Source organism: Tamandua tetradactyla, chromosome 13 (genome assembly GCF_023851605.1).
Source record: "Tamandua tetradactyla isolate mTamTet1 chromosome 13, mTamTet1.pri, whole genome shotgun sequence".
In the NCBI taxonomy this organism is placed as follows: domain Eukaryota; kingdom Metazoa; phylum Chordata; class Mammalia; order Pilosa; family Myrmecophagidae; genus Tamandua; species Tamandua tetradactyla.
In genome coordinates this window covers 21,759,152-21,782,473 of record NC_135339.1, presented here as the reverse complement: position 1 = coordinate 21,782,473, position 23,322 = coordinate 21,759,152, and the positions used below count along the sequence as shown (strand labels likewise).

Sequence of the window (23,322 nt, the reverse complement as noted above, 5' to 3'; positions counted from 1 at the left end):
TAGGAATGCAGATATTCAATAATTAAGACCAGGAAATGGGCCAATTCTTCATATTTATTTCTATTAGAGCAGTTGTAAGTGTATGGAAGGACAATTTATTTTTATCTACAAGGTCCTTTTTATCTAATACGTATAAATGTTTAAGTTTTTAAGACTTTAGTCCCTTTACAGCAAAATCAAACTTGTTTAAAAAAATTTTTTTAATGAAATCGTGGTGAAGGTATATGTGCCTCTGTGGACCAGCCTCCACTTGTTCTCCCTCAGTTAGGCAAAATGGTACGTCAAAGACAGAATAAAGTTTGGGGCTAGTCCTGGCTTCTCTACTTTCTAACTATATGATTTAGGACCTTTGACTTCATCACTGAGCCTCAGTCTTCTCATCTGCAAAGTGGGAAGAATAGTATCTATTGAACCTCTAAAAGAAAAAAAAAACATTTGTTCACTCAAAATGTACTGTCTCCAAGAAGGCTGGGAAACATTTCGATGCCATGGATTTGACATTCACACCTATTTCTTTCTTTCTTCCTTCCTTCCTTTCTTTTTCTTCCTTCCTTCCTTCCTCCATTCCTTCCTCCCTCCCTCCTCCCTCCCTCCCTCCCTCCCTCCCTCCCTTCCTCCCTCCCTCCTTTCTTTCATTTTTATTGGCAGATATTCACACACATACATTCCATACATGGTGTATAGAATCAGTGGCTCACAAATTATCACACAGTTGTGTATTTATCACCATGATCATTTTTTAGAACATTTGCATCACTCCAGAAAAAGAAATAAAAAGAAAGAAGTCATACATACCATACCCAGAAAAAGAAATAAAAAGAAAGAAGTCATACCCTTTACCCCTCCCTCTCATTGATCACCAGTATTTCCATCTACCCCAATTTATTTTATTCTTTGTTCCCCCTATTATTTATTTATTCTATATCCATATTTTTTACTCATCTGTCCATACCTAAGGGGCATTAGACACAAGGTTTCACATTCACACAGCACATTGCAAAAGTTATATTATTACACAGTCATCTTCAAGAATCAAAGCTATGGGAGCACAGCTCAACACTTTCAGGTACTTTCATCCAGCCACTCCAATACGCCATAAACTTAAAAGGGATATCTATATAATGCCTCAGAATAACCTTCAGGATAACCTCTTCACTGTTTGAGATCTCTCAGCCACTGATGCTTTATTTTTTCTCATTTCTCTCTCTCCCCTATTGGTCAAGAAGGTTTTCTCAATCCCTTGATGTCAGGTCCTGGCTCATCCCAGGATTTCTACCCCATGTTGCCAGGAAGATTTACACCCCTGGGAGCCATGTCACATGTGTGGGGGTGGGGTGGGGTGAGGGGGTTAGTGAGTCCACTTGCCACTTCACTTCAGCTTAGAGAAAGAGGCCACTCTGAGCAACAAAAGAGGTTCTCTGGGGGTGACTCTGTATTAGTTAGGGTTCTCTAGAGAAACAGAATCAATAGGAAATATTTGTAAATCTAAAATTTATGAAAGTGCCTCACATAACCATGAGAACATAGAGTTCAAAATCTGTAGGGCAGACTGTGAAGCTGATACTACTGATGGACAGTCTGAACAAACTCCACAGGAGAGGCTTGCCGGCCGAAGCAGGAAGAGGGCCTTTCTCTTTTGAATCCTCCTTAAAAGGCACCCAGTGATTAGATTATGCATCATTCATTAAAGAAGACACTCCCCTTGCCTGATTTCAAATGGAATCAGCTGTGAATGTAGCCGACGTGATCATGATTTAATTCTGTGAAATGTCCTCAAAGCAACAGACAGGCCAGCACTTGCCCAACCAGACAAACAGGTACCACCAACTGGCCAAGTTGACACATGAACCGGACCATGGCGGTCTACCCCTTGTCAACTTGGCAGCTATACTCATTACCTTAAACGATACCTAATTTCTAAATAGAAAACAATAAAAGACACATTTTTTTTCCTCACCTAACAATACTCAACTGTCCTGCATATAACCGGAAACACATTAAATCTCTCTAGAATAGGGTGCAAGTTGTTGGGTAATACTCATTCTTAAACTTGATATCTTACAACTTAAATAGTATAACATGAACAAACAGCATTACAGTCCTCATTTCTGTAACTGATCATGTGGTCATAGTTCATATTTATCACTACCTTTTTCCACTACCCATTCCATGTTCCCTTTATTCTCAGCAAGCACTTTAGCTGGCCATGGTTCTTTGCCTGGTGGAGTGACCCAAACCTTCATTCCTGAAGTTTCAGAGCCATTGGTAGTCCAGCCTGGATTGATTTGTTGCAGTTTTCCATCGATTCTAATCACAGGGCATGGTAGTACTAAAAGATCTCATATATTCCAGGAAAACCCTTCTTTACATCTATTGTGTAGTTGCAATCCTATTTCCCCCTGACAGTGAGGGTCAATCACCCCAGCCAGTAATGTAATCCCTTTCTTGGCTTATTGATCCAGGGGCATGACTAGCCCAAAGTGACCAGGTGGCAGTCTTAGATTCCAGTTCAGTGGAATCATTGTTGTTCTCCTGGTGGAAGTACTCCCTCTTCTGGAACTAAAACCTGTAGACTATCAGAGCTCAGGGTTGCAGGGACAGGAAGCAAAAATTTTCCTAGTGGTTCACTAGGGGTAATAGTGAGTGATGCCACTCCCATTTCCATCGCTTGGTTCCTTTACCCATGGATCCTGGCTGTTGGAGAAACAGCATTATACAGCAGGTTCAGAGCATACACAACTTCCTGGAGAACATTACCCCAGCCCGGCAAGGTGTTGCCACCTAGTTGGCACTGTAATTGAGTTTTCAAAAGGCCATTCCATCATTCTGTCAATCCAGATGCTTCTAGATGATGGGGAACATGGTAAGACCAAGGAATTCCATGATCATGTCCCCATTCCCACACTTCATTTGCTGTGACGTGTGTTCCTTGATCAGAAGCAATGCTGTGTAGAATACCATGACGATGGATAAGGCATTCTGTAAGCCCTCGGATGGTAGTTTTGGCAGAAGCATTGCATGCAGGGAAAGCAAACCCATATCCAGAGCATGTGTCTGTTCCAATTAGAACAAATCACTTCCCCTTTCATGAAGGGAGTGGTCCAGTGTAATCAACCTGCTACCATGTAGCCGGCTGGCCACCTTGGGGAACGGTGCCATGTCAGGGGCTGAATGTGGGTCTCTGTGCTGGCAGATTGGGCACTTAGCAGTGGCTGTAGCCAGGTCAGCCTTGGTGAGTGGAAGTCCATGTTGCTGAGCCCATGCATAACCTCCATTCCTACAACCATGACCACTTTGTTCATGAACCCATTGGGCAATGACAGGAGTTGCTAGGGAAAGAGGCTGACTGGTACCCACAGAACGGGTCATCTTATCCACTTGATTATTAAAACCTTTCTCTACTGAAGTCCCCTCTAGTAAACGTATTCACACGGACACAAATATCTTCAAGTTTTTAGCCCACGCAGAAAGGTTTATCCACATACCTCTTCCCCAGACCTCTTTGTCACCAATTTTCCAATTATGGTCTTTCTGAGTCCCTGACCATCCAGCCAAACCATCAGCAACAGCCATGAGTCAATATACAAACGCACCTCTGGCCAGTTTTCCGTCCAAGCAAAATGAACAACCAGCTGCACCACTCAAAGTTCTGCCCACTGGGAGGATTTCCCCTCACCACTGTCCTTCAAGGACACCCCAGAAAGTGGTTGTAGTGCTATAGCTGTCCACTTTCGGGTGGTACCTGCATATCGTGCTGAACCATCTGTAAACTAGGCCCGAGTTTTCTCTTCCTCAATCAGTTCATTGTGAGGAACTCCCCAAGAGGTCATTTCTCTGGTGGGACAGAGAAGGTAATGTGGCAGGAGTGGAGACCATGGGCATTTGGGCCACTTCCTCTTGTAACTTATTTGTGCCTTCAAGACCTGTTCTGGCCCTATCTCGTATATACCATTTGCATTTGATGATGGAATGCTGCTGTGCATGCTCAACTTTATGGCTTGGTGGGTCAGACAACACCCATAGCTCATGATAGGCAACTCAGGTCTCATGGTAACTTGGTGGCCCAAGGTTAAGCATTCAGTCTCTGCTAAGGCCCCGTAGCAGGCGAAAGGCTGTTTCTCAAAAGGAGACTAGTTATCTGCAGCAGATAGTAACGCTTTGCTCCAAAATACTAAGGGTCTGCATTATGATTCTCTTATAGGGGCCTGCCAAAGGCTCCAGACAACATTTCTACTTGCCACTGACCCTTCCAGAACCGTTGGATCTGCTGGATCATATGGTCCAAGTGGCAGAGCATCTTGTTCAGCACCCTGGACCTGTCGCAGAGCCTCCTCTTGTTCAGGTCCCCACTCAAAATTAGCAGCTTTTCTGGACACGCGATAAATGGGCCATAGTAGCACACCCAAATGAGGAATATGTTGTCACCAAAATCCGAAGAGACCAACTAGGCGTTGTGCCTGTTTTTTGGTCATAGTTGGGGCCAGATGCAGCAACTTAACTTTCACCTTAGAAGGGATATCTTGACATGCCCCACACCATTGGACACCTAGAAATTTCACTGAGATAGAAAGCCCCTGTATTTTTGTTGGATTTATCTCCCATCCTCTGACATACAAATGCCTGACCAGTAAGTATAGAGTATTTGCTACTTCTTGCTCACTAAGTCCAATCAACATGATATCATCAATATAGTGGACCAGTGTGATGTCTTGTGGGAGGGAGAAACGACCAAGGTCCTTGCAGACAAGATTGTGACAGGCCCCCTAAGATCAGGAACAAGACAAGGATGTCCATTATCACCACTATTATTCAACATCATGTCGGAGGTTCTAGCCAGAGCAATTAGACAAGAAAAAGAAATACAAGGCATCAAAATTGGAAAGGAAGAAGTAAAACTATCACTATTTGCAGACGATATGATACTGTATGTCGAAAACCCGGAAAAATCCACAACAAAACTACTAGAGCTAATAAATGAGTACAGCAAAGTAGCAGGTTACAAGATCAACATTCAAAAATCTGTAGCATTTCTATACACTAGCAATGAACAAGCTGAGGGGGAAATCAAGAAACGAATTCCATTTACAATTGCAACTAAAAGAATAAAGTACTTAGGAATAAATTTAACTAAAGAGAAAAAAGACCTATACAAAGAAAACTACACAAAACTGTTAAAAGAAATCACAGAAGACCTAAATAGATGGAAGGGCATACCGTGTTCATGGATTGGAAGACTAAATATAGTTAAGATGTCAGTTCTACCTAAATTGATTTACAGATTCAATGCAATACCAATCAAAATCCCAACAACTTATTTTTCGGAAATAGAAAAACCAATAAGCAAATTTATCTGGAAGGGCAGGGTGCCCCGAATTGCTGAAAGTATCTTGAGGAAAGATTGTGACAGGGCTGGAGAGTTTATATACCTCTGAGGTAGCACAGTGAAAGTATATTGCTGACTTTGCCAGCTGAAAGCACACTGTTTCTGGTGGCCCTTACTAACAGCTATTGAAAAAAAGGCATTTGCCAGATCAATGGCTGCATACCAGGTACCAGGTGATGTGTTGATTTGCTCAAGCAATGATACCACATCTGGAACAGCAGTTGCAATTGGAGTTACCACCTGGTTGAGCTTATGATAATCCACTGTCATCCTCCAAGACCCATCTGTTTTCTGCACAGGCCAAATAGGAGAGTTGAATTGGGAATGTGGGAATCATGACCCCTGCATCCTTCAAGTCCTTAAGAGTGGCAGTAATCTCTGCAGTCCCTCCAGGAATCCAGTATTGCTTCTGCTTTACTATTTTGCTAGGTAGGGGCAGTTCTAGTGGTTTCCACTTGGCCTTTCCCATCATAATAGCCCTCATTGTACAAGTTAGAGAGCCAGTGTGGGGATTCTGCCAGTTGCTTAGTATGTCTGTTACAATTATGCATTCTGGAACTGGGGAAATAACTACAGAATGGGTCTGAAGGCCCACTGGACCCACTGTGAGACAGACCTGAGCTAAAACTCCATTGATCACCTGACCTCCATAAGCCCCCACTCTGACTGGTGGACCAGTGATGTTTTGGGTCCCCTGGAATTAATGTCACTTCTGAACCAGTTTCTGATAATGCCCAAAATATCTGATCATTTCCTATTCCCCAGTGCACAGTTACCCTGGTAAAAGGCTGTCAGTCTCCTTGGGGAAGGCTTGGAGGAAGATTAATGGTATAAATTTGTAGCAGTGGAACAGGGTTTTCCCCTAAAGTGACCTGGCTCCCCTTCATTCAAGGGGCTCTGGGTCTGTAAACTGTCGCAAGTCTGGAAACTGATTAAGGGGCCTTGACTCTTACCTGACCTAGAACTCTTTTTTTTTTTTTTTTTTTAAATTTTTTATTAATTAAAAAAAATTACAAGAAACACAACATTCCCAGCACATACACTCAGCAATTCACAATATCATCACATAGTTGCATATCATCATCATGATCATTTCCCAGAACATTTGCATCAATTCAGAAAAAGAAATGAAAAGACAACAGAAAAGTAAAACAAAAACAGAAATAAAAAATTTATATACCATACCCCTTACCCCTCCCTTTCATTGATCAATAGCATTTCAAACTAAATTCATTTTAACATTTGTTCCCCCTATTATTTATTTTTATTGCATATGTTCTACGCATCTGTTGACAAGGTAGACAAAAGGAGCATCAGACACAAGGTTTTCACAATCACACAGTCACATTGTGAAAGTGATATCATTGTACAATCATCATCAAGAAACATGGCTACTGGAACACAGCTCTACATTTTCAGGCAATTCCCTCCTCCTCCATCACATCTTGGTCAACAAGGTGATATCTACTTAACGCGTAAGAATAACCTCCAGGATAACCTCTCGACTCTGTTTGGAATCTCTCAGCCATTGACACTTTGTCTCATTTCACTCTTCCCCCTTTTGGTCCAGAAGGTTCTCAATCCCTTGATGCTGGGTCTCAGCTCATTCTAGAGTTTCTCTCAATCCCTTGATGCTGAATGTCAGCTCATTCTGGGATTTCTGTCCCACGTTGCCAGGAAGGTCCACACCCCTGGGAGTCATGTCCCACGTAGAGAGGGGGAGGGTGGTGAGTTTGCTTGCTGTGTTGCCTGGAGAGAGAGGCCACATCTGAGCAACAAAAGAGGTTCTCTTGGGGGTGACTGTTAGGCCTAATTTTAAGTAGACTTGACCTATCCTTTGTGGGGTTAAGTTTCATCTGAACAAACCCCAAGACTGGGGGCTCAGCCTATAGCTTTGGTTGTCCACACTGCTTGTGAGAATATCAAGAATTCAACTTGGGGAAGTTGAGTTCTACCCCATTCTCACTGTTCCCCGAAGGGGACTTTGCAAATACTTTTCCACTCACTGATCAAATCCCTCTGGAATTCATCAGGGCATCACCTGGACAAACCAACAAAATCTCATGTCCTATAGAAAGTTCCATGTACTTAAGGTGTTCAACCAACTATCTACATAAGTTATATTAGGAGATGCACCAAAGTATAAATTTATTCCAAATAAACATTTTTTGCTTTAGTCTCACACATAAGTTGAAATTTTAAAATATTAATTACGATCTATTTTCAGCACACTGTAGTAATGACATTCATCTGTTCTTCCTCATGCAAAAAGATTTTTTAAATTTGTGCATTTAGTCACTGTCATTATACACTCTAGGCATTCCTAGATTATACCATCTCAATCCTTATTGTCCATCCCTCTTTGTGATTTCATTTATGCCCCAGCCCTCCTCCCTCTATCATTCTCATATGCAGCTTCATTCAGTGTTTTAACATAATTGTATTACAGTTAGGTAATATTGTGCTGTCCATTTCTGAGTTTTTATATTCAGTCCTGTTGCACAATCTGTATCCCTTCAGCTCCAGTTAACCCAATATCTACCCTATTTCTATCTCCTGATGATCTCTGTTACCAAGGAAATATTCCAACTTTATTCACTAATGTCAGTTCATATCAGTGAGACCATATAGTATTTGTCATTTTGTTTCTGGCTAATCACATTCAGCATAATGTCCTTAAGGTCCATTCATGTTGTTACATACTTCATAACTTTATTCTGTCTTACAACTGCATAATAATCCATCTTATGTAAATGCCACAGTTTGTTTAGCCAACCATATGGTGATGGGCGTTTTGGCTGCTTCCATCTCTTGGTAATTGTAAATAATGCTGCTATAAACATTGGTGTGCAAATGTCCATTTGTGTCCTTGCCCTCATGTCCTTTTTTTTTTATTAATTAAAAAAAGAATTAACAAAACAATTAGAAATCATTCCAATCTACATGTACAATCAGTAATTCTTAATAATATCACATAGTTGCATATTCATCATTTCTTAGTACATTTGCATCGATTTAGAAAAAGAAATAAAAAGACAACAGAATAAGAATTAAAACAATAATAGAAAGAAAAACAAACAAACAAAACAAAACAAAACAAAACAAAAAAAACCTATACCTCACATGCAGCTTCATTCAGTGTTTTAACATAATTGCATTACAACTGGGTAGTATTGTGCTGTCCATTTCTGAGTTTTTATATCCAGTCCCGTTGTACAGTCTGTATCCCTTCAGCTCCAATTATCCCTTCTCTTTTTTTTTTTTAATTAACGGAAAAAAGGAAATTAACCCAACATTTAGAGATCATACCATTCTACATATGCAATCATTAATTCTTAATATCATCACATAGATGCATGATCATCATTTCTTAGTACATATGCAATGGTTTAGAAGAACTAGCAACATAACCGAAAAAGATATAAAATGTTAATATAGAGAAAAAAATAAAAGTAATAATAGTAAAATCAAAACAAAACAAAACAAAAACCTATAGCTCAGATGCAGCTTCATTCAGTGTTTTAACATGATTACTTTACAATTAGGTATTATTGTGCTGTCCATTTTTGAGTTTTTGTATCTAGTCCTGTTACACCATCTGTATCCCTTCAACTCCAATTGGCCATTATCTTACCCTGTTTCTACCTCCTGCTGGACTCTGTTATCAAGGACATATTCCAAATTTATTCTCGAATGTCTGTTCACATCAGTGGGACCATACAGTATTTGTCCTTTAGTTTTTGGCTAGACTCACTCAGCATAATGTTCTCTAGGTCCATCCATGTTATTACATGCTTCATAAGTTTATCCTGTCTTAAAGCTGCATAGTATTCCATTGTATGTATATACCACAGTTTGTTTAGCCACTCTTCTGTTGATGGAGATTTCGGCTGTTTCCATCTCTTTGCAATTGTAAATAACGCTGCTATAAACATTGGTGTGCAAATGTCCGTTTGTGTCTTTGCCCTTAAGTCCTTTGAGTATATTCCCAGCAATGGTATTGCTGGGTCGTATGGCAATTCTATATTCAGCTTTTTGAGGAACCGCCAAACTGCCTTCCACAGTGGTTGCACCATTTGACATTCCCACCAACAGTGGATAAGTGTGCCTCTTTCTCCGCATCCTCTCCAGCACTTGTCATTTTCTGTTTTGTTGATAATGGCCATTCTGGTGGGTGTGAGATGATATCTCATTGTGGTTTTGATTTGCATTTCTCTAATGGCCAGGGACATTGAGCATCTCTTCATGTGCCTCTTGGCCATTTGTATTTCCTCTTCTGAGAGGTGTCTGTTCAAGTCTTTTTCCCATTTTGTAATTGGGTTGGCCGTCTTTGTTGTTGAGATGAACAATCTCTTTATAAATTCTGGATCCTAGACCTTTATCTGATATATCATTTCCAAATATTGTCTCCCATTGTGAAGGCTGTCTTTCTACTTTCTTGATGAAGTTCTTTGATGCACAAAAGTGTTTAATTTTGAGGAGTTCCCATTTATTTATTTCCTTCTTCAGTGCTCTTGCTTTAGGTTTAAGGTCCATAAAACCGCCTCCAGTTGTAAGATCCATAAGATATCTCCCAACATTTTCCTCTAACTGTTTTATGGTCTTAGACCTAATGTTTAGATCTTTGATCCATTTTGAGTTAACTTTTGTATAGGGTGTGAGAGATGGGCCTCATGTCCTTTGAGTATAGACAGCATATAGATGGGTCCTGTTTTTTAATCCATTCTGCCAAACTATGTCTTGTTGGAGAGTTTAATCCATTAACATTCAGTGTTATTACTGCATGGGTAGTACTTTCTTCTACCATTTTGACTTCTGGATTTTATGTCATATCTAATTTTCCTTCTTTTTACCTTTACTCATAGTCTTCCTTTCTACACTCTTCTCCACACCTCTCTTCTGTCTTTGCTGACCTAGAACACTTTGTTTATACAGCTCAAACAAGAATTTAGTAGACTGCCCTTCTATTGTATTTCTAGGTACCCCATGATTTACTAGCCAATGCCACAAATCTCTGCGTGTCAGATTTTTTTTTTTTTCAGATGCAGCTTCATTCAGTGTTTTAACATGATTACTTTACAATTAGGTATTATTGTGCTGTCCATTTTTGAGTTTTTGTATCTAGTCCTGTTGCACAGTCTGTATCCCTTCAGCTCCAATTACCCATTATCTAACCCTGTTTCTAACTCCTGCTGGACTCTGTTACCAATGACATATTCCAAGTTTATTCTCGAATGTCAGTTCACATCAGTGGGACCATACAGTATTTGTCTTTTAGTTTTGGGCTAGACTCACTCAGCATAATGTTCTCTAGGTCCATCCATGTTATTACATGCTTCATAAGTTTATCCTGTCTTAAAGCTGCATAATATTCCATCGTATGTATATACCACAGTTTGTTTAGCCACTCTTCTGTTGATGGACATTTTCGGTGTTTCCATCTCTTTGCAATTGTAAATAACGCTGCTATAAACATTGGTGTGCAAATGTCCGTTTGTGTCTTTGCCCTTAAGTCCTTTGAGTAGATTCCCAGCAATGGTATTGCTGGGTCGTATGGCATTTCTATATTCAGCTTTTTGAGGAACCGCCAAACTGCCTTCCACAGTGGTTGCACCATTTGACATTCCCACCAACAGTGGATAAGTGTGCCTCTTTCACCGCATCCTCTCCAGCACTTGTCATTTTCTGTTTTGCTGGTAATGGCCATTCTGGTGGGTGTGAGATGATATCTCATTGTGGTTTTGATTTGCATTCTCTAATGGCCAGGGACATTGAGCATCTCTTCATGTGCCTTTTGGCCATTTGTATTTCCTCTTCTGAGAGGTGTCTGTTCAAGTCTTTTTCCCATTTTGTAATTGGGTTGACTGTCTTTTTGTTGTTGAGTTGAACAATCTCTTTATAAATTCTGGATACTAGACCTTTATCTGATATGTCATTTCCAAATATTGTCTCCCATTGTGTAGGCTGTCTTTCTATTTTCTTGATGAAGTTCTTTGATGCACAAAAGTGTTTAATTTTGAGGAGTTCCCATTTATTTATTTCCTTCTTCAGTGCTCTTGCTTTAGGTTTAAGGTCCATAAAACCGCCTCCAATTGTAAGTTTCATAAGATATATCCCTACAGTTTCCTCTAACTGTTTTATGGTCTTAGACCTAATGTTTAGATCTTTGATCCATTGGAGTTAACTTTTGTATAGGGTGTGAGATATGGGTCTTCTTTCATTCTTTTGCATATGGATATCCAGTACTCTAGGCACCATTTATTGAAGAGACTGTTCTGTCCCAGGTGAGTTGGCTTGACTGCCTTATCAAAGATCAAATGTCCATAGATGAGAGGGTCTATATCTGAGCACTCTATTTGATTCCATTGGTCAATATATCTATCTTTATGCCAATACCATGCTGTTTTGACCACTGTGGCTTCATAATATGCCTTAAAGTCTGGCAGCGTGAGACCTCCAGCTTCGTTTTTTTTCCTCAAGATGTTTTTAGCAATTCGGGGCACCCTGCCCTTCCAGATAAATTTGCTTATTGGTTTTTCTAATTCTGAAAAATAAGTTGTTGGGATTTTGATTGGTATTGCATTGAATCTGTAAATCAATTTAGGTAGAATTGACATCTTAACTATATTTAATCTTCCAATCCATGAACATGGTATGCCCTTCCATCTGTTTAGGTCCTCTGTGATTTCTTTTAACAGTTTTTTGTAGTTTTCTTTATAGGTTTTTTGTCTCCTTAGTTAAATTTATTCCTAGGTATTTCATTCTTTTAGTTGTAATTGTAAATGGGATTTGTTTCTTGATTTTCCCCTCAGCTTGTTCATTACTAGTGTATAGAAATGCTACAGATTTTTGAATGTTGATCTTGTAGACTGCTACTTTGCTGTACTCATTTTTTAGCTCTAGTAGTTTTGTTGTGGGTTTTTCCGGCTTTTCGACGTATAGTATCATATCGTCTGCAAACAGTGATACTTTTACTTCTTCTTTTCCAATTTGATGCCTTGTATTTCTTTTTCTTGTCTAATTGCTCTGGCTAGAACCTCCAACACAATGTTGAATAATAGTGGTGATAATGGACATCCTTGTCTTGTTCCTGATCTTAGGGGGAAAGTTTTCAATTTTTCCCCATTGAGGATGATATTAGCTGTGGATTTTTCATATATTCCCTCTATCATTTTAAGGAAGTTCCCTTGTATTCCTATCTTTTGAAGAGTTTTCAACAGGAAAGGATGTTGAATCTTGTCCAATGCCTTCTCTGCATCAATTGAGATGATCATGTGATTTTTCTGCTTTGATTTGTTGATATGATATATTACATTAATTGATTTTCTTATGTTGAACCATCCTTGCATACCTGGGATGAATCCTACTTGGTCATGATGTATAATTCTTTTAATGTGTTGTTGGATACAATTTGCTAGAATTTTATTGAGGATTTTGCATCTATATTCATTAGAGAGATTGACCTGTAGTTTTCTTTTTTTGTAATACCTTTGCCTGGTTTTGGTAAGAGGGTGATGTTGGCTTCATAGAATGAATTTGGTAGTTTTCCCTCCACTTCGATTTTTTTGAAGAGTTTGAGGAGAGTTGGTACTAATTCTTTCTGGAATGTTTTATAGAATTCAGATGTGAAACCGTCTGGTCCTGGACTTTTCTTTTTAGGAAGCTTTTGAATGACTATTTCAATTTCTTTACTTGTGATTGGTTTGTTGAGGTCATCTATGTCTTCTTGAGTCAAAGTTGGTTGTTCATGTCTTTCCAGGAACCCTTCCATTTCATCTAAATTGTTGTATTTATTAGCGTAAAGTTGTTCATAGTCTCCTGTTATTACCTCCTTTATTTCTGTGAGATAAGTAGTTATGTCTCCTCTTCCATTTCTGATCTTATTTATTTGCATCCTCTCTCTTCTTCTTTTTTTCAATCTTGCTAAGGGCCCATCAATCTTATTGATTTTCTCACAGAACCAACTTCTGGTCTTATTGATTTTCTCTATTGTTTTCATGTTTTCAATTTCATTTATTTCTGCTCTGATCTTTGTTATTTCTTTCCTTTTGCTTGCTTTGGGATTAGTTTGCTGTTCTTTCTCCAGTTTTTCCAAGTGGACAGTTAATTCCTGCATTTTTGCCTTTTCTTCTTTTCTGATAAAGGCATTTAGGGCAATAAATTTCCCTCTTAGCACTGCCTTTGCTGCGTCCCATAAGTTTTGATATGTTGTGTCTTCATTTTCATTCGCCTCTAGGTATTTACTAATTTCTCTTGCAATTTCTTCTTTGACCCACTTGTTGTTTAAGCGTGTGTTGTTGAGCCTCCATGTATTTGTGAATTTTCTGGCACTCTGCCTATTATTGATTTCCAACTTCATGCCTTTATGATCCGAGAAAGTGTTGTGTATGATTTCAATCTTTTTAAATTTGTTAAGACTTGCTTTGTGACCCAGCATATGGTCTATCTTTGAGAATGATCCATGAGCACTTGAAAAAAAAGGTGTATCCTGCTGTTGTGGGATGTAATGTCCTATAGATGTCTGTTAAGTCTATCTCCTTTATAGTAATATTCAGAACTCTATTTCTTTATTGATCCTCTGTCTATATGTTCTGTCCATTGATGAAAGTGGTGAATTGAAGTCTCCAACTGTTATGGTATATGTGTCTATTTCCCTTTTCAGTGTTTGCAGTGTATTCCTCACGTATTTTGGGGCATTCTGGTTCGGTGCATAAATATTTATGATTGTTATGTCTTCTTGTTTAATTGTTCCTTTTATTAGTAGATAGTATCCTTCTTTGTCTCTTTTAACTGCTTTATATTTGAAGTCTTATTTGTTGGATATTAGTGTAGCCACTCCTGCTCTTTTCTGGTTGTTATTTGCATGAAATATCTTTTCCCAACCTTTCACTTTCAACCTATGTTTATCTTTGGGTCTAAGATGTGTTTCTTGTAGACAGCATATAGAAGGATCCTGTTTTTTAATCCATTCTGCCAATCTGTGTCTTTTGATTGGGGAATTCAGTCCATTAACATTTAGTGTTATTACTGTTTGGATAATATTTTCCTCTAACATTTTGCCTTTTGTATATATATATATCATATCTGATTTTCCTTCTTTCTACACTCTTCTCCATACCTCTCTCTTCTGTCTTTTTGTGTCTGACTCTAGTGCTCCCTTTAGTATTTCTTGCAGAGCTGGTCTCTTGGTCACAAATTCTTTCAGTGACTTTTTGTCTGAGAATGTTTTAATTTCTCCCTCATTTTTGAAGGACAATTTTGCTGGATATGGGAGTCTTGGTTGGCAGTTTTTCTCCTTTAGTAATTTAAATATATCATCCCACTGTCTTCTAGCTTCCATGGTTTCTGTTGAGAAATCTACACATAGTCTTATTGGGTTTCCCTTGTATGTGATGGATTGCTTCTCTCTCGCTGGTTTCAAGATCCTCTCTTTCTCTTTGACCTCTGACATTCTAACTAGTAAGTGTCTTGGATAACGCCGATTTGGGTCTAATCTCTTTGGGGTGCGCTGCACTTCTTGGATCTGTAATTTTAGGTCTTTCATAAGAGTTGGGAAATTTTCAGTGATAATTTCTTCCATTAGTTTTTCTCCTCCTTTTCCCTTCTCTTCTCCTTCTGGGACACCCACAACACGTATATTTGTGCGGTTCATATTGTCTTTGAGTTCCCTGATACCCTGTTCAAATTTTTCCATTCTTTTCCCGATAGTTTCAGTTTCTTTTTGGAATTCAGATGTTCCATCCTCCAAATCACTAATTCTATCTTCTGTCTCTTTAAATCTATCATTGTAGGTATCCATTGTTTTTTCCGTCTTTTCTACTTTATCCTTCACTTCCATAAGTTCTGTGATTTGTTTTTTCAGTTTTTCTATTTCTTCTTTTTGTTCAGCCCATGTCTCCTTCATGTCCTGCCTCAATTTATCGATTTCGTTTTTGAAGAGGTTTTCCATTTCTGTTCGTATATTCAGCATTAGTTGTCTCAGCTCCTGTATCTGATTTGAACTATTGGTTTATTCCTTTGACTGGGCCATATTTTCAATCTTCTGAGCGTGGTCCGTTATCTTCTGCTGGCGTCTGGGCATTTAGTCAGATTTCCCTGGGCGTTGGACCCAACAGGTTGAAAGATTTTTCTGTGAAATCTCTGGGTTCTGTTTTTTCTTATCTTGCCCAGTAAGTGGCGCTCGTGGCACTCGTTTGTCTGTGGGTCCCACCAGTAAAAGGTGCTCTGGGTCCTTTTGGAAAACTCTCGCCGTGGGCGAGGTTCGCCATCCGAAGCGGCTTGGAAGAGTGCCAGTCCGAATCTCCCAGCTGGCCCAGGGATCCGTACACAGGGAGGGTCGCCGGCCGCCGCAGCCGCAGTCCGGGAGAGCGCCCATCCGAATCTCCTAGCCGGCCCGAGGTGCCAAGTGTGGCGGGAGGGCGCCAGCCGCCGCTGCCCGGGGGAGTGCACCGTTCTCAGCCGGACCGGGAAGCCACGTGTTTGGAAGGGACCCTGGTCACCGTTCTCCGTGGCCTCGGGATCTCTGATCTAATTCTCTCAGCTGGTCTGGGGAGTCATGCGTGGGGGGGGGCGCCAGCCGCCGCGGCTTGAGGGGACCGCCTGTCGCCCCAGCCCGTGGTAGCCCGCGCCCCTCGGCGATCTCACCGGATCAGGTTCTCCCAGGCAGTCAGCCGTTCCAGAATGGGGTACGCTGTCTTCTTGATCTCTGTCGCGGCTCCGGGAGCTGTTCTGTATCGTTTTACTCCCCTAGTAGCTGTTCTGGAGGAGAAAGTAAGTCCCGTGCGTCTTACTAAGCCACCATCTTCTTCGAAAGTCCTGAGTGGTGATATTTTAACTGTTTCTTTTGCCAACTCACCCCATGGATTGGCAATATCATTCTGATTATGGAAACCCTTAGTGCCTTAGAGTTCAGTCAGAATAGAAAACCAATCATAAAAACCCATTTTTAAGATTCTGTTTCTTAATAACCACTCCGAGTACCAAGTGGTGTTAGTTAGGGTTCTCTAGAGAAACAAATCCACAGCAAATATTTGTAAATCTAAAATTTATAAAAGTGTCTCACATAACCATGGGAACGTAGAATCCAAAATCTGTAGGGCATGCTGTGAAGCTGATGATTCCAAAGGAGGGTCTGAACGAACTCCACAGGAAGGGCTTGTCAACCGAAGCAGGAAGAGAACCTGTCCCTTCCAAAGGCTTCCAGTTGTTAGATTAACTATCTCTCATTGCAGAAGACACCTCCCTTGGCTGATTTCAAATGGAATCAGCTGTGGATATAGCTGACGTGATCATGATTTAATTCTATGAAATGTCTTCGTAGCAACAGACAGGCCAGCCCTTGCCCAATCAAACAAATAGGTACCACCACCTGGCCAAGTCGACACATGAACCACAACACATGAACCTAACAGGCCTAATTTTAAGTAAGCTTAGCCTATCCTTTTCAGGAACAAGTTTCATAAGGGCGAACCCCGAGATCAAAATCTTCTCTTTTAAGATACCATTCACTTAACATAAAACTCACCCTTAAAAGAATTCAGTGTTGTTTTTTTTTTTTTTAGTATATTCACAAAATTGTATAACCATCATCACCATCTAATTGCAGAATATTTTCATCACCCCCAGAAGTAACCTTTCTTCTCCCAGACTCTGGTTACCACTTATCTACTTTCAGTCTCTAAGGATTTCCCTATTCTGGGCATTTTATATAAATGGTCATACAATATATGGTATTCTGCATCTGATTTCTTTTAGTTAATATTTTTTTCAGATTCTACATTGTAGCATGTATCATCAGTACTTCATTCTGTTGTATGGATGTACTAAATTTCATTTGTCCATTCATTAATTAATGGACATTTGGGATGCTTCCAGTTTTTGGCTATTGTGAATAATGCTGTTATGAACATTTGTGTACAAGTTTTTATGTGGACATGTGTTGTCAGTTCTCTTGGATATATACTTAGAATTCGAATTGCTAGCTCCTCAGGCAAACCTTACCCTTCTCCTTGACGGAGGCTAGGTATCTCTGATATCTCCTGTTTGTTTTAAAGTTTGGCTTTGAACTGAAGAGGGTTATTTTCCTAAAATTTGGTGGACATTTACATGAGAGTTTTTCCCAGTTTACGCTCTCCATCAGCCATAGGGTTACAGTGAGGCTCAAATGAGATAGCCTGTATAAACTGAGTTACTAGCCCCAAATGTGCACATGCTCAGTAGTGCACATGCTTCCACTACTTTGCCTGCTCCGTTTGCCTCTGGCCTCTCCATACCTTCTATTCTCTGCCGCCTTTCCCTCTTTTAGAACACACGAATCTGATATTATTCATTGATATTTTCTGATTAATTGATGATTCTGAAATCAATTTTTTGCCATTTCATCCAGAATTTATGTGTTAAACCCTATGTTCGAGGCATTTCATGAGCTAGCACACAGTTGGGGGTGGGGCTTTAGGTACCAGAGACCTTTCTGTCACACTCAGGCTTCTTTCTGTGTCCTTTAAGTAGCCTTAAAGTATACTCTTTGTAAGTGATATGAACTGGAAGAAGAAAGGCAAAAGTAACCTTCTCTTCTCCTCTGCCTGAAGCCAAGACCTGGTTATATCTGCAGTGGCTGTAGGAGTCAGGAATCTCTTTAACTTACTAAGAGGTGGATTCTTCAAGACTTCCCCTCTTATTATCCCTTCGAGGCTTGAGCAGAGATCCCTTTTATTTTTCCTCTTTCTGTTACTATTACCCTGGTCTGCTGCCTTTCTCTTTTAGCTTCATTTTATATTTTTATATTTGATGCACATTTTATATTTTTTTGCATGTTTGACTTTTCTATAGCCATCCTCATATCTGATATCCTGGAACTTATCCCTGTGCCTCTCAATTCTAGCCTCTGGTAATTAGGTTTTGTAAAAAAAAAAAAGTGTGACATGGCATATTCTCTTATTAGTTAAAGGTATTACTGTATATGAGACTAATGCTGAGTATTACAAATTGTTCTACCTTGTGAATACTAATGTAATCTGGGAAGGACCCTTCTTTGTTAGAGCCTTTTTTCTTTACATTAGCCACATTTTCCCAGATATATTTCATAGTAATTTGTGTTCTGGATTTGAATTAGATGAATATTTTGTGAAATTGCTTAATTTTTAACATTTTCTTTCTTTAAGAAGCTGTTCTGGTTTGCTAGCTGCTGGAATGCAATATACCAGAAGTGGAATGGCTTTTAAAAAGGGAAATTTAATAAGTTGCTAGTTCACAATTCTGAAGCCAAGAAAATGTCCCAATTAAAACAAGTCTATAGAAATGTCCAATCAAAGGCATCCAGGGAAAGATACCTTGGTTCAAGAAGGCCGATGAAGTTCAGGATTTCTCTCTCAAGTGAGAAGGCACATGGCGAACGCAGAGTTTCTTTCTCATCTGGAAAGGCACATGGCACGGTATCATCTGCTAGCTTTCTCTCCTGGCTTCTGGTTTCATGAAGCTCCCCAGGAGGCATTTTTCTTCTTCATCTCCAAAGGTCGCTGAGTCGTGAACTCTCTGCTTTGTGGTGCTGCTCTTTCTGAATCTCCCATTCTCTAAAACGTTTCCTCTTTTATAGGACTCCAATAAACCAATCAAGATCCACCCAAATGGGTGGAGACATGTCACCTAATCCAGTTTAACAGCCACTCTTGACTAAATCACATCATCCAGGGAGAGGATCTGATTACAGTTTCAAACATACAGTATTGAACAGGAGTTATTCTACCTTTATGAAATGGGATTTTGATTAAAACATGGATTTTCTAGAGGGTATACTTCCTTTCAAACCAGCACAGAAGCTAATTTCTTCCCTGATCGTTTCAGTAAAAATAAATAAATAAATAAATAAATAAATAAATAGGTGTTAAAAGGCCTGATAAACTCAGGTTAGAACGTTTTGTTTTGCTTTTTAAACAATTTTCCTGAAGATTGATGTACTAATTTTTTTTGTTCTACATACTCTCTTCTAAATTTTAAGAAGTCTGTATGAGAATCAGGAACATGTAATACCCTTCTGATGACCTTTTTTGTTTTTAAGAAATTAAAAACAGCTAAATTAAAATTTCAGTGAATGATAGTATGCATATGATAATGTATTCCTTATACTTTATATGCTATTGGAACAGTGACTCAAACATTGTTTCACTTGAGTTCATGAAAGTTTATAAAAAGATTACAAATAGTTGGCATTGGAATTGAAATAATGGATGTATAAAATGGAAGGGAAATTTTTTCCTTTTTTTTTTTTTCTGACCTTGATGACATTTTTTACCACATGAAATTGTTTGGTGTGATGTCAAGGTCAGTGAGCCCAGTAAGGTTCTATCCATTGTGATCTGAAGATTCTTTGCCTTCTTGTAGAACATGTAGGTGCACAAAGGAGAAAATGCAGTTTGATTCATACTGATAAACAGCTCTTCAGGGATTATGGTGTCAGGTGTAAACTGCTTTAGTGTGAGATGGAAGTTAAAGTTAATGTCGCCAGGGTGCCAATTCTTGGTCACCCTCAACATCTCCAGCTTCCCTGTTGGCAGTATTTCAGGGATGTATTTCTTATGACCTTTCCTTTAGTAGGAAGTGATTGGCCTTAGAACACAGCAGAAAACTGAGCCTATAGAGTCAAGGTAGGAGGTGTTTGTGACCTGCTTGAGTAGTCCTTTAGCATATTTCAGTAAGAACTGGTAAATGACCTTGGATAATTAAAGCTCAATTTATTATACAGTGTGGTGACCAGTTCAGTGAGAAAGTCACTAGTATGTACCAAAAATGTATAGAATTTAGAGCTTAAGATCATATTTTATGTAATTAGTTTGGCTCCTTACCTTGAGTTGGATGACTTATCATCTATTTATAGGATTCCTTTTCTCATCATTGTCCACCTCTGTTTTGATATTTTTTTCACTGTATACTTCTTACCCGTTCATTACTTATGCATTTCTTCCACTCTAGGGGAAGAACACTTTTCTGTCTGGGGAGCTGGAGCTTTGTGCCTGGGACTTTTACCCATGTGCTGCTGAACCAGAGCTTCAATGTTCCTAGAAGTCCATAAAAGGAAAAGAGGCTCTCTTGCTTGAATTTCCTTAAATGTGTATTTTATCTGTTAAGGAATGTTGGCATTTAAGTGGAGATAGTAGAGATAAAGATATCCCACATAGATATTTCCATTTTTTAAATTTATATACCCCAGATTCTGATCTTTTGGAAGACTTGAGTGTTGTTTTTTTTATACATACATTTTGAAATCCCTGGGTTAAAAAATTTTTTAGGTGTTTACAACACTGCACCACCTAGGACATAAGGGTTATATAAAAATTAGTTTCCTAGGGTGGGGGAGCGGACGCGCGGTGCGGCCAGTCACGACGATGGCGGCGACCCTCCTGTGATGAGCTAGCGGAGTCTCCGCTCGTCCTTCGGAGCCCCTAGCGCCCGCTGGAGACCCAGGGGCTGGCTCCGGACGCGTGAGGAAGCACTGCTTCCTGAGCTCTCGGGAAAGCCATAGTCGCTGGGGCAGTTGTGGGAGCGTAGCATGGGAGCGCAGCTTTCCTGGGTCCCGACCAGGCCACAGACCCTGCCCAGTGCCAGCGTCCGAGCTGTCCCACCAGCGGAAGAGCACAGCAGCCCCATGCAGGTCACCCTGAAGACCCTCCAGCAGCAGCCCTTCAAGGTCTACATCCACCCGGAGGAGACGGTGAAAGCACTGAAAGAGAAGAAAGAATCTGAAAAGGGGTTAAGAGCCCTTTCTGGTAACAGGTCAAAATTAATTTATGCAGGCAAAACTCTTAATGATGATACTGCTCTCAGAGAATATAAAATTGATGAGAAAAACTTTGTGGTGGTTGTAGTGACTAAGCCAAAAGCAGTAACATCCCCAGCCCCAGCTACAACTCAGCAATCAAATTCTGCAACTACTGCTGCCATAACTTCTTCCACAGCAGCATCTGTGGCTCAGGCCCTGACCCCTGCCCCAGCTTTGGCTCTCACTTCCATACCTACATCCATCACCCCAGCTTCAAGGACAGCATTTTCTGAACGTGCACCTGCTAGTGCAGCTGAACAGGAGAAACCTACAGAAAAGCCAGCAGAGACACCAACAACTGCTAGCCCAGCATCAACTGACAGCACATCAGGAAATTCTTCTCAGTCAAATCTTTTTGAAGATGCAACAGTACACTTTTGACAGGGCAGTCTTGCGAGAATATGGTAACTGAGATCATGGCAATGGGCTATGAACGAGTGCAAGTAATTGTGGCCCTGAAAACTAGTTTTAACAACCCTGACAGAGCAGTGGAGTAACTTTTGATGGGAATCCTAGGAGATGGAGAAAGTCAGGCTGTGGTGGACCCTGCTCAAGCAGCTAATACTGGGGCTCCTCAGTCTTCATCAGTGGCTGCAGCTGCATCAATTACAACCACAACCACAACTACAACGAGTTTTGGAGGATAGCTGCTTAATTTTTTTGGAAATCAACCTCAGTTCCAACAGATGAGACAAATCATTCACCAGAATCCTTCTCTGCTTCCAGCATTGCTACAGCAGATAGGTCAAGAGAATCCTCAATTACTTCAGCAAATTAGCCAATACCAGGAGCGTTTTATTCAGATGTTAAATGAACCAGTTCAAGAAGCAGGTAGTCAAGGAAGGAGGGGGTGGAGGTGGCAGTGGAGGAATTGCAGAAGCTGGAAATGGTCATGTGAACTACATTCAAGTGACACCTCAGGAAAAAGATGCTATAGAAAGGTTAAAGGCATTAGGATTTCCTGAAGGACTTGTGATACAAGCATATTTTGCTTGTGAGAAGAATGAGAATTTGGCCACCAATCTTCTTCTACAGCAGAACTTTGATAAAGATTGAAAAGGACTTTTTTTATCTCACACTTTACATCAGTGCATTACACTCACTTTGTTCATTGGATTGTCTGGGATAATTTGGGCTTATGTCCACAATACTTGGTATAAGGTAGTAGGTTGTTGGGCGTGGGGAGGGAAGGATCTAGGACATAGAGCAAGAATAAATACAGTGCATGTCTGCTTATTAGCAGATGCTGCAGATCCACACAGTGTGTAAAATAGTATACAACCAAAAATCAGCTTTTGCAGGTCTTTATTTCTTCTATAAAATAAGTAACTTTTCCTAGGTTTTACTCTCTTTAGTGCACTAGATCCAGAAACTTAGTGTAATGCCCTGCTTTATATTTCTTTGACTTAACATTGGTTTCAGAAAGAATCTTTGCTACCTAGAATCTATAGTCTCTATTTCATAGCAACACTGGATAATGGCCTTGTGAAATTGGGAAAATTTTCGGATTAGCTTAAACAGAAATGCCGAATTATTGATGATTATTAATACTGCTTCAAATAAGTATGAAATTAATGTGGAAGGAGGCCCGTTCTTTCATGTTAAATACTTGGGGCATGAGGGTCGGGAAGAAGGGGTAACTTTTCTTAAAATGAAAATAATTACTGTTATTTTAAAATTCTCGATCATCGAATGTGATGAGACCCTTCTAACATGATTTGGGAAGCTGTACAAGTATAGGCAGAGTTATTTTCCTGTTTACATTTTTTTTGTTTGTTTTGGGGGAGAAAATGCTAGGCATCTTATTACTGTTTACTTCATTGTTATATTGCAGTAAAAATTTTAAAACAACCATTGGCTGTTTGCTTCTGATGTATCACTATGTGAACCGAGCACTTTTGGGGCCAATGGAGAAAAGCAGCATTCACTCCCCTCTTCTTCCTGCAGCAGAAATGTGTTTCACATCAGCCAGTCATGAGTTCAAATTGCTGCCTTTTTAAAAACCCACAAAATACTGATTCAGTTCAAAAGTAATGCAAATGTTTCAAAACTGGGTTTCTGGTATTTGTAAATGTTTTTCTTTCCTAGGTGAGAATGTATGATCATTGAAAGCAATAGTATTTCTTTA

General features: G+C 39.8%; 1 protein-coding gene and 1 pseudogene across 7 annotated transcripts in view; both read left to right on the top strand.

Moving 5' to 3' along the window:
* The window catches only part of KAT6B (lysine acetyltransferase 6B), a 240,861-nt gene that overhangs the window by 55,958 nt on the left and 161,581 nt on the right, over positions 1 to 23,322 (top strand). The window lies entirely within an intron of this gene.
* On the top strand, positions 642 to 23,276 carry LOC143653685 (UV excision repair protein RAD23 homolog B pseudogene; annotated as a pseudogene). Its single transcript, XR_013161478.1, has 2 exons — positions 642 to 20,022; positions 20,348 to 23,276. The product of XR_013161478.1 is annotated as a UV excision repair protein RAD23 homolog B pseudogene (transcript).